Source organism: Acyrthosiphon pisum, chromosome A3, assembly GCF_005508785.2.
Source record: "Acyrthosiphon pisum isolate AL4f chromosome A3, pea_aphid_22Mar2018_4r6ur, whole genome shotgun sequence".
Lineage (NCBI taxonomy): Eukaryota > Metazoa > Arthropoda > Insecta > Hemiptera > Aphididae > Acyrthosiphon > Acyrthosiphon pisum.
Window position 1 is genome coordinate 25008561 of NC_042496.1, and position 2048 is coordinate 25010608.

The window sequence follows — 2048 nt, forward strand, 5'->3', positions numbered from 1 at the left end:
CACGGCTCAGTAACATTTAATAAGTGATATGGGGACGCTCATTTTTTTAAAGTAACAGAGTCCCCCTACTTCAATTTTGCCAAGTCGAGCACTGATTGGAACCAAATAATTGATAAATATTGCATGTTAAATAATTTTAAAATATTAAGCATATTATTTTTCATAAGTAGGTACCTATATTTTTAATAAAAGTTTTTGTTATTAACTTGTAATTAGCATACTCTTCTGAAGCTACTTCTAATTATCTGGTGTTAAAAATGTATTATTTTACCAGTGTTTTGGTATTCATTCTGGTATGTAAGTACAATGGCATTTTTTTATATATACAACTATAGGAAAAAAATTTAAAGTTTGAAGTGATGAAAAATATAAAAATTAGAACATTGAGTCAAAAGTAATTTATATTAGGAACTAATTTAGAAGTAGTAACTGAGAGGACTATAGTGTTTGAAAAACACATTTTTAGTTGGAACGTTGTCTTTTTTCATTTCTGTTTGAGTTCCATTACTCCCATTACATTCAATTTCCCAATTCGAGCACTGACTACAGTCGCAAATTTTCACCATGGTGTCCGCGGAGACACCACCCATGGTGGACATCTACCATGGTGATCGTCAATATTCAAAAAAAATAATAAATCATGTTGCCTCTAAATTTTTTTCTTTTTTAAATATATTTTTCAGTTTAATTTAATTTTTTTATAACTTATAATAATGTAAAATTAATATTTTTAAAATAAAGAATGTCATCTCACGTTAAATGGATTTATGGCTGTCGCTAACAGGAAAAAAGGCTACCGATAATCCGATAAAAAACTCAAATACAATTAATATTTGCAATCAGAAAATAAATCGAAATAAAGTTATCAAAATATGCACATAGGGATAGTAAAATCCAAAATGTAAATTGTTACACCATCTCATTCTCATGACTATGCAATAATTAGTAATGAATTAGAAATGTTTTGTTGTTTTGTAAACTGTAGTAGGTAACTAAATAATTATTTTAAATTTGGAATTTTTTTTTGGCATACATTTTTTAATTTATCCGTTTTATCCGCGATCATGACTATAAATTATAATTTAATTAATTAATAATACATTTATAATATTTGTTGACTGAATCGCAGAAGTAGAGAACCATGAGCTATGATTATTATATAATAGGTATTAGGTATCCATGGCCCGATGGCCAGATTAACTATTATTAAATAGGAAAAAGACATTAAGCCATTAGGAACTTAATACTATAGGTATCTACTTAATAGGCACAGTCACGTAGAGCCTAGGGCACGAATTAAGATATATCTTAATTCGTGGCTACCTACACCCTACAGCCTAAATCAAGGCTAGTCTACCCCCCCCCTGCCCTCTAAATATTTTAAAAGTATAGAAAAAGTAGAAAAATGTCAGTTGTGAATAATTCAATAATATTTATAGATTATTATAATTTTATAATTTGGTTAATGCAATAATAATGAGAATAAAGAGTTTTTATATTTTGAACTTAAAATTGCTGAGTGTCCAGTGTTTATATTAAAAGATTGTTTTCGGTTACGGACTTGCCTAATCTATTAAGATCATTTGATTCAAGTCCCCGACTCAAACTAAAACTATTTTTCTTTATACAGTATTCAGTAATAACATACAGTTGACACAGTTTTCAAGTTCTGCTGTTGAACATTTTATATTTTTCTAATAATAATGTAGTCTTGATAAAATGTGGACCCTCAAATGTCCAAGTGTACTAAACGTTTTCTAGTGTTTCGTACAAATTCTTACATTAATAGCTGATACCTACCTATAATATTAATATCCTGTTCTGAATGTTAGTAAGTACCAAGTGGAGACGTATGGAGTTGAAAACCTATTTTGCGAATTCAGGGTATTTGTGGACACATCTCACGATTATTGTCTCATTGAATAGTAAACATATTGCAATACTAATAATACCATATATCATAGGCACAAATTGGGGGGGGCTTTGGGGGCTAAGCCCCTCCAAACATTTCTTACATTTTGTTTTAAGCTTATTCAATATTATCAAAG